Source organism: Lytechinus variegatus, chromosome 8 (assembly GCF_018143015.1).
Source record: "Lytechinus variegatus isolate NC3 chromosome 8, Lvar_3.0, whole genome shotgun sequence".
In the NCBI taxonomy this organism is placed as follows: Eukaryota; Metazoa; Echinodermata; class Echinoidea; order Temnopleuroida; family Toxopneustidae; genus Lytechinus; species Lytechinus variegatus.
In genome coordinates, this window is record NC_054747.1 from 42,390,480 (window position 1) to 42,403,861 (window position 13,382).

At 35.8% G+C, this 13,382-nt stretch overlaps 2 long non-coding RNA genes across 2 annotated transcripts; one reads left to right on the plus strand and one right to left on the minus strand.

Annotated features, from left to right (window-relative positions):
* Window positions 1-3,429: 3,429 nt before the first annotated feature.
* On the plus strand, window positions 3,430-5,605 carry LOC121420542. Its single transcript, XR_005970780.1, has 2 exons — window positions 3,430-4,172; window positions 4,680-5,605. It is a non-coding gene; the product is annotated as an uncharacterized LOC121420542 (long non-coding RNA).
* On the minus strand, window positions 4,373-4,763 carry LOC121420541. The gene is made up of 2 exons (XR_005970779.1): window positions 4,677-4,763; window positions 4,373-4,454 (listed from the first exon to the last, which is right to left on the minus strand). It is a non-coding gene; the product is annotated as an uncharacterized LOC121420541 (long non-coding RNA).
* Window positions 5,606-13,382: the final 7,777 nt, after the last annotated feature.

Here is a 13,382-nt window from a genome sequence, read left to right on the forward strand (position 1 = left end):
CATCAGCCATTGAAAGTAAAATATTCATTCTGATATGAGTTAATTGCAAAAACACAACCAAAATGCCCCCCCCCCCCCATTGGGTTTAGGGGTTAAACCAGCCGGCCACTGGGCCGGACGCGAAATTATTTTTCCCACCATATTTCTGGACCAAAATACGAACTCATTTGCATACAGCCAATCAGAGACGATTGTGTTTTCCTCTCGATTTTTCGTCTTCGGAGTACGCATGCGCATGGACTTAAACTTGTTATAATTGTGAACTAAAAAGTTTTGGGCAGCGACGAGCTACATGTAGTTCAGAAATCAACTTGAAGTTGAATAGATCTTCCTTCTGGACAAAATGTCCAACATTGTGTTGTGCTCGCATTCGACAGAGGCAGAGCCAGATCCTGAACAAGTACGCTGGTTAGAGGTAAGTTCATATTTGTGATAAGATACCGTCTAAAGAAACAAGTTAAGGACTTAGTCGTAAAACCTACGGTACCTCGAAGTTCGTGCAGGCTCGCTCCACTCCACTACACTAGGGCTAGGCCGAGGTGGAGCGAAGTGCAGCGGTAGTGAAGCGTGGCGTGGAGCCTGCAGTGTTGCACGAACTTCGCTCGAGGTAGTTATAGGCCTACTATTACTAGTTTATTGAATATAGACCCCACTCATTCAATGAACAAGGTTATATATAACCTTGTTCTCATTTACATCTCCATGTGTGGCAAAATGAGGGTGGCAATGTTTGGCTTATTTTCTATTTTTCTATCTATGAGTATGATTAGACTAATCAGATGCTTGATTATTTTACACTGTCAGTTTTCATTAGGCCCTACAGCTATCATATACCTTGGCTCTTATGTAAATTTAGTTCTTTAAAATAATTTTTCTTAATTAAAAACAGAGATTGAAAAATTAAAATTTTCTTGCCATATTACTTTCCACCAATAGAGGGCGTACACAAAAATATGCCCAAAATTCAAGTTTTTGAGTGCTCTGGTGAATACAAAAATTATTCCCAAGTTACTAATGATAAATCAATTGCAACTATGTAAGGAAATTAGTAATTTTGGTCACAAAAGTGATATTTTAATGATTTTTTAAGTGTGTGGTATGTACAGCATTGGCATGCCATAGACATAGTCCTACCTGTAGATTCCCTACAGGCAGGATGGTTGCAGTGAACAAGTGAGTCCCTAGTCCTAGACTAGTCTTACGTATGCAATTGTTCTTGACAATGAATGCGAATCGCGTGTGAAACTTTTTTCCTGCTGCTTTATGCACACACAACGTGCGCATGTACCTCGATGGCTGACAGCTGTCTCTGTTTCGAGGAGTTTTTGTCTCACCTGCGTAGCAGAGTGAGACTGTAGGCGCCGCTTTTCCGACGGCGGCGGCGTCAACATCAAATCTTAACCTGAGGTTAAGTTTTTGAAATGACATCATAACTTAGAAAATATATGGACCTAGTTCATGAAACTTGGACATAAGGTTAATCAAGTATCACTAAACATCCTGCGTGAGTTTTATGTCACATGACCAAGGTCATTTAGGGTCAATGAACTTTTGCCGAATTGGGGGTATCTGTTGAATTCCCATCAGAACTTTGAAAGTTTATGGATCTGATTCATGAAACATGGACATAATAGTAATCAAGCATCACTGAACATTTTGTGCAAGTTTCAGGTCTCATGATTAAGGTGAAAGGTCATTTAGGGTCAATGAACTTTGGCCGATTTGGGGGTATCTGTTGAATTACCATCATAACTTTGAAAATTTATTGGTTTAGTTCGTTAAACTTGGACATTAGAGACTTTAGAGTTAAGTATCACTGAACATCCTGTGCGCATTTCAGGTCACATGACCAAGGTCAAAGGTCAATGAACTTTGGCCGAATTGGGTGTATCTGTTTAATTACCATCATAACTTTGAAAGTTTATGGATCTGATTCATGAAACTTGTACATAAGAGTAATCAAGTATTACTAAACATCCTGTTCGAGTTTCAGTTCACATGATCAAGGTCAAAGGTCATGAAAGGTCAATGAACTTTGGCCATGTTGGGGTTTTTTGTTGAATAACCATCATATCTCTGTAAGTTTATTGGTCTAGTTCATAAAAAGTGGACATAAGAGTAACCATGTATCACTGAACATCTTGTGCGAGTTAGAGTAGTATTCAAAGTCAGCACTGCTGCTATATTGAACCGCGTGATGCAGGTGAGACGGCCAGAGGCATTCCACTTGTTTACGATTTTTAGGTTTTGCTTGATTATGAGTAAAACAAAGCGTTGGCATTAATATTTAAAATTGAAGAATTTGTAACTTTGAATACCCGGTATTGTCATGTTGTCGCTAGTTAGTGCAGTTGACTCTCCTAAGAAAAAAATCCTTGCGACCAAATAAATTATTTATATCGAAATATTGTTATACATAAATCAGGGTTGCAAAACTTATGCAAACAAAATTTGAAATTTAAGATCAGAAGAATTACTTTGTTTATATAGTGGGAGTTATATCAGTGTTCTTTGTAATGAGAGTAGGCCTACACTGTAATTGGTAAATAAAACATGCGCGAGCTTAATTAAGGAATGGGTTGGGGCAGTATTTTGCAGCAAGGAACCCAAGCCCTGGTGGAAACTTTACATGAATTAGAGTCATCCTCTCAATCACATAAATATGAACTGATGGGTCTCCATAGCTCTGCATGAGTCTCATCTGATATTATATATGTCTACTTCATGGCATTCTTTCTCTCTGTCTCTACAGGTAGCCCATGTACATGTAAACATCAATACCTACATGTAGTTGTCAAGAAGTTCAACATCCATTGCTGCTGGAACTTCATTTCTGCCAATGATGTACCAGTGAGGAAACTGTTGTACAAGGTGGCCACAGGCCGTGCAAATGCCCCAGATGAATGGTTTATCTCTTTGAACCATCAAAGTGGACCAAAACAAGCAGAAACCAACTTGATAATGGAGTCCATAAGCAATACAACTTATGAAAATGATGGTATTGATGAACACAGCATAAACTCGATGAACAATGGGGAAAACAGAAATGAAGGAGCTGTCTGCACAGATGTTGAGATTTCAGACAATGGACACGATGCTGTTACGAATCCATGGCTAGCAAGTTTACACTTGCAATGCTCTCTTCAAAACCAATTTGATACACGCGGTTGCACATCAAAATGAAGTGCTGAGAACGGAAGTGACCCAATACTCAATGAGCTAAACAAGGGATTTCTTGCTTTACAGCAAAGCTACATAGGAGACTAAGAATTCCTTAGAGGACCAGTACATACATTTACCAAGAAACTTCTGAAACTAAATTCTGGAACGAATACTGGGTTAGCTTCCATGCTTGAACCCCCATTCCATAGAGAACAAGACCGCTGTAAGACCTCAACAATATTATGTCTTTCAGTGGCCCGGTTCAGTGGTCTTTCAATGGTCTCCATTCTGTGGAATGGGGGCCTTACTCTGGGGTGGCAGTTGCTCTTGGCAAGAAAAAAAAATCTCTAGTCAGTATGCAGACGATTGGTGTTCAGCCAACTGCATGATCTAGGAGAAAGATGGTTGGTGGTGGCAGAAACCGCATTGGTGCTGGCAGACCGTCAAAGGATTGTTTGAAAACCAGGAAAGAAACTGCCGTTCAGTTCTCAGCGTATTCCTAGACGCAAAGCATAACATTAGTGAATGTGTTAAAAAATAATCAATCTCTTGGTAAAGCACATTCTACAAAGTAATGGCCGAGCTCTATTGAAATAACTACCCTTAGTGATATTTTCCTTTCATGACTTCTAAGAATGTTTTTGTTTTTAATTGTTAAAAGAATGAATTGGCAAGTACATACTGTACATGTACATGTTTGTCATGTCATTATGATGAAGTCTTGGACACCCCCCCCCCCCTTCATCTAACATGCAGTTTTATTAAATAACTATTAAAGTGTCATGTCTCGAGATGTACTTCACTTTTATATGCTATTTATGATACAAATATTGTTTTTTTTATTTGAGTTTGATATTTACTCTTGCGTGTTAGTATAATAATTGACATGCTTGGTAACAGCGGAAATACTTTTTTTTACCCATACCCTACTTTTTTATGAGTATGCCAAAGAACAATATTTCAAAGTGTGGCATGAAATCTGGTAGTCATGGAGAAGAGATTAAGAACAGGTTCTTTTGTTTGGCGTAATGTCATTTTGTCTCTCAGCTGCGTGGCTGAAATGTAAGCCATTTTGCATCTATTCAATATTTCCCATGTTTCAAAGCACTGCACTTGTATAAGATATAATCATAGAAAAAAGTTATAAAAAATGTTCACAATCTTAATTAGAATCAAACATGCATGGATTATTGCTGGGATAAGAGAGCAATAATCAAACTCGGATTTCCAAACCGTAGATGATTTATGAAACTTCAGACATATTGCAGGTTTTTCAGCTTTTGACTTGTGATCTTACCCGACATACGTGTATAGGCCTGGTCACACCGCCCGAGCGTTGTTGGAGCGGTTGTTGAGCGGTAGGGGGAGAGGGTCGAATTTCGCTCACAAAATTGGGGAAAAATTGAAAACAAAAAAAGAAAACAATCGAAATCGAAAATGGTGAACGGTAGCGAGCAGTGATGATTTTTTCTCTCCGCTCCACGACCGCTCCAACAACGCTCGGGCGGTGTGACCAGGCCTTTAGAGCCAGATCAATATAGTTGAACAAAATGAGATTTCAAAACTTTTTTTAGAAGTTTATTTCAGTAAGGTGATTCAGAGAAATTAAAGTAATTTTGGAACACAGCATGCATGTTGTATTGTCCAGGTAGCGGTAAATTTTTAACATTGAGAAACCAAGTTGCCAATTTGAGATTTGTATACATGTCGTGTTCTTATTTTTCAAAGTGCCCTTTAATACATGTACTTCTCATTCCTTGTCGAAATTTCCTTCAAACTTTCATGCTCATTTTTATCTTTTTATTCTCCCTTCACATAAATCTCATTATTACTAAAGTATGATCCCTGAATAAATGGTAAGCGGATTTAGGGACACTTGTAAAATTTACTAATGCACATACTTTAATTTTAAAACTCAAAATTTAAAATTCAATCTTATCTTTAATGTCATTCCTTTCAATAAAATTCAAAATTATCTATGAACAGTTTTTGTATTTTATGGACTAGCTGCAACAGTTTAGGAAACATTTGCTACATTGAAGTTAAGGCATAGTGGCATACACGTCTGTTTTATTTCATGTGACAGTAGACACCAAAGTAATTTAGAGCTTAAATCTAATGTATATATAGTTCAGTGGTGGTATTTGATTTTCAAATGATATTCAAATATTTTGCCAAAAATCTATATGCATGTATGTTACAAGCTCTTATATCAGCAGTTTAGGAAAATATTAAAAAAAAAAAACTATAGACTGCTTTTGCCCACAAAAATTAGTATTAAAATTTGTTGAAATAATAATGAAATTTTTAAATAGATTAATTCATTTTTTATATCCCCCAAATGTGGAAAAAAGTTCATTTAAACATGTTAGTATATGGCAGGCAATGAATGGTGACATAAGTGACTAGATATATCATTACCCAAGAATAGCCCAATCAGTGACAGCATCGCACATAATGGTCAATTTTGAATTCGATTAAAATTCAAGGACACTCCAAATTTTGTCTTGATGTTTAGCTGATTATAAACATACATTTCTCAAACCAGCAGTTAAGATTTTAAGCACCCTCTATCCCACTACTGAAATCCTCTTTGAATACTTATGATTTTTTCTCGAATTATTTTATCTTTTAGCATTTTCACAAGTCACACTTGTTCACAAATATTTATGGGTGGACCATGGATGCCACAAAATTGTAACGAATAATAATTATTTATGTTGAGAATTTTTGGACCTGCAGAGTTTGATTTTTTTAAAAAGGATTCTGACTAAATATCATGTAATGTTATCAAGTTGAGGAATTAAACTGAACTTTGGGAAGTAACATTTTTGTTTATGTAGATATATATTCTAAATTCATGGACAAAAGAGGTTTGTTGGTCCTAGTTGAAACCCAGTTGGGAAAATGCTTTAGCGATAGTAAACATTGGTATAGTGTCCTAATATTTCTATCTACCAGTCTATATGATGGAAATATTATATGTGGTCTTGTGTTAAGTATTTATATTCATGTGCAGGTTTTGATAAGTAACTGAGCTGGAAACTGCTTTAGTATTTTGTTTAAGAGTGAAACACTAGTGGACTTTGGTTTAATCGTCTTCATGAGAGGATAAGTTTATACAATTAAAGTTTTTGTTTCTTAAACGTGCGAAATATAGTTTACATTAAATCATTAAATGCAAGGGTGCACACTATTGGTCAGCTGATTACTGACTGGCTTACAAATGATTCAATGCATAAATTGTGCAATTATATGCTCATTTTCTCTTTCATGATGATGATGATAGCGGTGATGATAATGCTGACGAAATTGATGCTGATGATTCTTCTAGTGATGAGGAATTATGATTAAATGATAATCGTGATGATGTACTATATGTTAAAGTTGATGTTCTTTGTTAATGTTGATTTTGATGGTTTTATGTCGATAGCTGTATTGATGATTGTGATGATGGTGCTAATTATGATGGTAAAGGAAAAGACCACCCCAATAAAAAGTTGATTTGAATAAAAGGAGAAAAATCCAACAAGCAGAACAACGAAAATTTCATCATCACAATCGGATGTAAAATAAAAAAAAGGTTATGACATTTTAAAGTTTCGCTTATTTTCGCATAACAGTTATACTGTATGTGCATGCTGGTCAGTATGCCGATGAGCAGATTGATGACGTCAATCACTCACTATTTGTTTTGTATTTTATTATATGAAAAAAATCTAATTTTCTTGTCATTGTCATGTGAAGCAAATTGTAATTCTCCCTGAACATGTGGAATGACCATCATGATTAAGTTAAGTTGATACTTGTCAAATCTGTAAAAATTGAAATATTGTATGTAATTTAAATTAAAAAAAAACACCCAAAAATAGTGAGTGAGGGACATCATCAACTCTCTTATTTGCATAATGAGTTGTGCATATAACTGTTCTGTTAAAAAAAATAAGCGAAATTAGGAATGTCATAACTTTCTTATTTACATCCGATTTTCAGCGATGAAATTTTCAGCATTTTGCTTGTTTGAATAAACAATATTCTGGGGTGGACTTGACCTTCAAGATGCTGGTGCTTCTACATTATATTACTTTGATGAATGATGTGGATTATAATGATGACTACATGTATATGATGATTTTAATGATCTTTAGAATATCATTGTCAGATGAATTATCAGTCATCTTCGTAATCACAATCGATGACTACCACTACCATCACTTAAACGTCAATGTCTTATGAATTGTCAAATCCAAAAACACCAATGGCATACTGATAATTTTGTAATAACCTATGGAGCTTTAAAGAACGTAACTAAAAATCACTCCTAAATTAAACAGGGAAGAGTGGGATAAATAGGCCACCTTTTTTGTATAATTCCAATTATATCTTTTTAATGTAAAGCAGTAGATATGTTAGATGTCTATGACTAGATCTAGAGTAGACCGAAATTATTCATTAGATGTGTTAAATCAATTGGTTTGAAACGATAACTAAACATTTAGTAACAATTATATTGTTGCAATTTAGTTATTTACCAAAACTCCCCCATTTTATTATAGATTAATTAATCCCATCCAATATTATGGGGGGAAAATATTGGATTGTATTTTCTACTGTCAGTTATATTATTGTGTATCTACGTGTTTTTATTGGTAGTGGACACATACTTTATCCTATTCAAGACAGTGTTGCGATGTCTACACCACATGCATTTTAAAGTTTCAACAGATGTAACCATAGAATTTTAATTATGTATTAGCCTCATATACCCCATTGGACATGTTGAGTTCACAGGCATCCAGTCAGAAAAAAAGGGAAAGTGGTGAAATTTACTACAGTTATGGCATGCACATGACAATAATACTTTATACAAGTTAACTATGATTGACACGTGCATTCCACTGGACTGTGACACCTTTGGCTCTGCTGAAAATCTGTGCTAAGGAACTGCCTAAAAACCTACTACTCAATCAGAAAACCATTTGAGCTAAAAACTAACATGTGGCCTTATCTACCCACTCTCCCAAATCTCTAGATTAGAAATAACAATTTCTGTGTCAGTATTGTCTCAATACAATTTTGATTCCTTTTTAGTTTGATAGCGCGAGAGACGAGCTCTGGTGCTGGTTGATATTGAATGCATCTTTGCTTGTACTCATGCGCACTCTTATTCATTCCAGAGCTAAAAAAGAGAACTGAGGAAAAGTAAGTCCATGAGCATGCGTACTCTTACTCCGAAGACGCATGCATGAATATTCATATCATGTCGACCGAAAGATCGAGAGGAAAAAAAAAAAATCGTCTCTGATTGGCTGTATGCAAATGAGTTCGTATTTTGGTCCAGAAATATGGTGGGAAAAATAATTTCGCGCCCCGGACAGCTGGAAAAAGCAAGTAATGTAAAATTTTGTAAATGTTACAGAACTAAAAAAAAAAAAAATGGTTAATTTCCTGGTCTTGTGCTCTAAGTAGACGGGTGCCTTTTTATAGACCTGTTCCTTTTACTATAAGGAGAGAGTGTTTTTCTCCCCCCCCCCCCTTTGAAGATTAAATACCCCCTCCCTGCATCTGATAAATCCTGGATCTGTCCCTGATTGTACTTGGACATACATAAATCTTGTACCGGAGCAAAAAGTAGAGGAAGATTCAGTGATAAGAATCGAGAAGGATATTAAAAGAAATTATGAATAACAAGTCTTTTATTGATGTAGTATGTGCATGATATTTGGATAAATTTACGAAAAGATCACTTTACTAGCGAGCTCATGTTTTTTTTTTTTTTTGCGTTTTTTAAAGTTTTATGTTAACTAATATATTATTTTCTGCAAACTTTTTTCCTTTTCACACTCACAGGTGAACGCTGAATTCAGAAGGCTGACTTCAATGCACTTACAGCATGTCTTCTTCCTTAACCTCGACAAGAGCCTAGACAGGATGATCGCCATCACGAGGCTTAACGGTGGAGCCCAGGGAGCAAAAATTCGTTCTGCTCTCAAGTTCTTGGAACAAGCACCCGTAAGCATTTTTTAGTTTCCCTGCATTTGTTTCATTGTTTCCCCTGAACAGTGGTACGGAGGATACTATGGATTCGAAGGAGTCATTGCCCTGTCATGGCGAATAGTACTACATGTATATACAGATAAGGATACAAAAATAGAATAACAACAGAATAAATGAGAATATGAGGGAGCCAGCATAGGCCAAAGGCCTTTCTAAGGCTGGGCTCCCGAGACCATAATAAAATCATAATAATCGTAGATGGGAGAGAGAGAGAGAATGTAAAGTGTGTGGGAGTAAATGAGGCAATTATAACCTATAACTTTCAGATTTATATATAGGCATCAATAAGAAATTTTTTATAGCTGTTTTTGAAGGAGGCAAGAGATGGGCATCTTTTTATTTCTTTGGGTATTTTGTTCCATAACATAACTCCAGCATATTTAACAGAATTTCGAGAAGATTCATAATTTAACAAAGGTAAATATAAATCACTGGATTGTCTTGTTGAATATGAATGGACATTTGCAGTTAATTTAAAATATTTTGTAAATATGGGAGGAAGCAACTGGTGCTCAAACATATACATAAAAGATGCTATTTGTAAATTATAAATATCAAAAATCTTAAGTACTTTAAACTTATAGAACAAAGGTCCAGATGGTGTTCTAGGGTTGGATTTATTAATTGCTCGTAATGCTCTCTTCTGTAAGATAAAGACTCTATTTAAATGTGTTTGAGCACAGCTGCCCCATGTCATTGTGCAGTAAGATAAATGTGGTAAAATTGTTGCATTATAAATATATAACAGAATTTGACGTGGTATGAAATGTCTTAATCTAATGAATGAAGCTTCAAAAGCTCCCCCCCCCAAAAAAAAAATGATACTTTTTGTATTCTTTATGAGTTCACTGGAAAAAAAATGGTATCAAAACTACAGATAACCTTGGATTTAGATGTCGATCTTCATGGGACTGAGGAAAGCACATCGACTTGGGCGATTTTGGACATGTGACGTTGACTTATGCGAGTTTAATTGTATTTTCTTATGAATTGTATTGTATTTTTTTTTTTTTGGGGGGGGAGTTTAGTCATTGATTATCTCTTCATATAACACTAATATCAAACTGCAATAATGATTAATAGCCTAATTTGAACTCCTGAAATGTGATTTTACCATGTGTAGCCATTTCCCATTAGTTTTTTACAAAAACTAAAAAAAAAAATAATTCATTGTTGTTCAGCCAGTGCGGCATTAAGGCTATGCGTCTTGAAATTGCCCCCTAAAAAAGGTGGTTCGGTTGCACTTTTACACATTTCACTTGAGAAAATGTTTGTTTTAATCATTTTGGGGGCCAACATGCATATATTATTATACATATAAAGATGGAATGTCATTATGGGATCTTTCCATAATGCAGTCTTCTTGCACGAACAGATTCCACTTCTGGGCTCCGTAACACAAAGGTTTGTGATGAATTGCAAATATGAAAGAACCACACTGATTGGCTCCCGGTCATTATTTCAAACCGAGTGTACATACAAAGATGATCTTGATTGGTCATTAATATTCTGCGATTGATTGCAAATCTTTGTGTTACGGAGCCCTGTGGAGCGTTTCATCAACATTTTTTGTCCGTCAAGATGTCAGATCTGACAACTTTCTTAATTTTGATTGGTTGAGAAGCACAGTTCCTACATAACTGTCGGATAAAGCAAGACTAGTCGGATAGAACGTCCGACAAGTCCTTTCATGAAACACTCCCCTGGCCTTATCAGGTTTATAACGGCACCCTAGTTCTGCCACTGTGACCAAAAAGAGTTTTTAATCCCCTTTGTTTACCTGCTCTGCTCAACTGCTTGTAACAATTGAACACATACTGTCATTGTGCACAGCATTCTTTTCTACTTTTTCTATCATTATATGTTTTGTTTCATTTATACATTATAATTTTCATTATAGGATGCTGAGGACTATGAGAACCTGATTGAAGAACTTGGCCAGTGTCCAGGGTGACCAGATTTTACAAAATGAAATACGGGACAATTGACTAATAAAGATCAACAAAGAAGCCCACGCGCAGTGTTATAGACTTGTGAAAAAATATAAAGAATTGGAAGGGAGGGTGAACGAAAGAATGAAAGAAAAGAGATGAATTGAGAAGGAAAGAAAATTAAGGAAAAATATAAAATAACAAATAGTTAAAACAGAAGAAGGATGAAAGAAAGAATAAAAGAGAAAAAAGGGGTTCCCGTCATTCTTTAAAAAATGAATATAGAAAGAAAGAAAGAAAGGAAGGAAGGAAGGAAGGAAAGGAAGGGAAGATGAATGATGTGTGAAAGACAAAATAAAGGAGAGAATTAAAGGGAAAAAGTAAGAAAATGGGGAGGAAAGAAAGAATGAAGGAAATAAATATATTTCCTTCATTCTTTGAAAGAAAGAAGAAAACGGGAAGGGAAGGAGAAAGGAAGGAAGGGAAGAAAAATTGAAAAGAATACGAGGAAAAAAATGAAAAAAAAGGAAAAAAGAGAGGGAGGGAAGAATGAAGGGATTAGAGAACGAAAAAGAGAAAATGAGGGAAGGAGAGAAAGAACGAAAAGAAACAGGAGAGGAAGAAAGAAGTCAATGTAATTTTAAGGAGAGAAAGAATGAAGGAAATAAAAAAGGGAGATTTGAGGAAAGTAAGAGAAAGAAGTAAAGGAAGAAAAATGAACAGAGAGAGAAAAAAATGTTCAGGAAAAAAAGATAGATGGAACGAAAAGGGGCATGCAGGAAGGATAGGGTAGAAAAGAAAGAAAAAGGAAAAAAGTTCAAACTTCAAGTAAACAAACAAATTTAATCATCTAATAAAAATCATAATGTTATTTGGTGTTTTTCTTAATGTATTTTAAAAGTTTCAAAAAGTAAAATATTTTAGAAATGAATAAAATTTCAAAGTGAAACATATTGTCAAACTTAATAATTAGATGAAACATCGCGGCATCGTACCCCGCATCGTACACACCAAGACTCAAAACGAAAGCTGAAAAAATAGATCTATGAAAAGTGAATAACTTCTTGCACCGATTACATCTCCGAATCATTAATCTGAGAATAATTACAAAAATTTCCTGCCGACTTTGTGACTATTTTGGTGGAAAATTGTTTATCATGTTAGATTGTTAGCACCATTGAGAATTTTTCTCTGATCATACATGCCTATATTTAGTAGCCTGCCACACACACATAGCCAGGAGGCCAGTTCGTGTGCAAGAAAATCACCGCAGAACTTGCAAAAGTTTACAGTTATCGATTTAATTGTTCTCTCTGCTTCGTCATAATTATGTTGGTTATTTATAATCTAATAAAAATTTGTCACTTTCAAATGTATTTTTGTTCAATATTCTGAAATACGGGACAATTAGGAGTCCCGGGAGGGTTTGTCGGGACGCCGGGACAAAGAAGCAAAATACGGGACAATCCCGGGAAATACGGGACGTCTGGTCACCCTGCCAGTGTCCTATGAAAATCTTCGTGGTGAGGAGGGATGTCGTGATTGTGCTTTAGGGACACAAAGTGATGGATGGAATTGACAGTGTTGACAAAGCGTGTGTTTTGCTAATGGGTTTGATTTATGCCATAGACTTAAGTTACCCACCTACTCTGAAGTACTTCTTCGAAGCGAATCAGAATATATTCCTCAATTTAGATTCAGGGAAGATGTCGTCAAAACTGCATACGCTGAAAAATAAATTACTCTCCTAGGTTTCATACGAAGAAGAAGATAAAGACAACAACACTTGCGATCATTCATCAGTTTGTGATAGAAGGCTGTAAGTTTTAACTAATTTTGGTGAATTGGAAACTAAAGGTACGCTTCAAAATATCTGGCTTTGTATCTGGTTGTGTAGGTTGAACAGAGGCGGCAGAACATCAGGCCAGGACAAAGAAAGTGGGGGTGCACCTTTTGTCTACCAAACAATAGGTGCACCCCAAATTTCATTGTATGAGCCTGACGTTCCGCCGCCTCTGAGGTAAAAGCAAAAGTTAACATTCATTTTGGAAATTCCACACAAATTGTGTGTTGTCCCAAATCTACTTTGGGTGAATTGGAAACTAAAGGTACCTTTCAAAATAACTGGCTTTGTATCAGGTTGTGTAGGTGGAAGAGAGGAGGCGGAACATCAGGCCAGGACAAAGAAAGTGGGGGTGCACCTTTTGTCTACCAAACAATAGGTGTACCCTC